Here is a 1,045-nt window from a genome sequence, read left to right as displayed (position 1 = left end):
AATCAAAGTCCCATTCATACTGTGGAAAGAGTAGCAAATCACTGAACACAGCCCAAAAAATCAGTCCGTCAAGCAGATTCAACGGTCGGAGAGAGAGAGACTCATTTTGAAATCCAAAACTTCACAAAACTCTTTGAAATTTCTATATGTTGTAGACATGGATGTCTTTTAAAAATTTTGTGAAGAAAGCATATTCAAATTCGAAAATAATTTTTTTTTTTAAATTGAGAAGGCAATCTGGTCACTATTTTTACTACACCGAGCAGGTTCTATACGGTAATTGATTGAGCCTTCATCCCAACCATTTCAGCTCAGAAAAATCTGAAATTTAAGTATGTTATAGATTAGGATTTTTTGAACAACATTAATGAATGAAGTTTCTCCAAATTCGAAGTCCAAATTCGAGCCCGCTTTGGAGTTTCTTGCTCCCCACCGCATCTCTGTCGATTTGATCTGAGCGGATTGTGAAACAAGCGAGTTTAACTCACTAATCCTTGCTTAGTAAGTTAATGATGTTTAAGGGTTGTTTAGTTTAGACTAAGCTAGGATTAGGTGGTTAGTTAGAATGGATTAGAGAATTAGTTAATTATTGATGCATGTTAGGTGGATAGTTTAGTACAATTAGGGCCTAGACAAGCTCTGGTATTTGTCTAGAGTGGTTCGGAAATTTTCCGGGCTCGTCTCGGCTTTTAATTAGGCTTTACAGGCCTAAGTTGCTATTTTTTGCATTTAATAATTTTTTTCTATAATTATTTAATTAATTAATTATTTTTTGGAAATTTGATCGGGATAGTCGGTGATCGGAATTCTATGCTGATTGCAATGGTGTGATCTATTTATTTAATTGAGTTCTAATTTGTGCTGATTGTGCATGATTTGTATTTTTAGGAATTTATTCTAAATTTATTTAATTTCAGTAACTGATGGGAAATTCACCGAGTGTTGGTTTACACCGCCAAAAATGTTTTTATTGACTATGTAAATGGTGGGAATTTTTGAAAGTGTAAATATTATATTTTTGCCGATGCCAACTATGTACCTCAGA

Source organism: Eucalyptus grandis, chromosome 4 (genome assembly GCF_016545825.1).
Source record: "Eucalyptus grandis isolate ANBG69807.140 chromosome 4, ASM1654582v1, whole genome shotgun sequence".
Classification (NCBI taxonomy): domain Eukaryota; kingdom Viridiplantae; phylum Streptophyta; class Magnoliopsida; order Myrtales; family Myrtaceae; genus Eucalyptus; species Eucalyptus grandis.
This window is presented reverse-complemented; position numbering follows the sequence as displayed.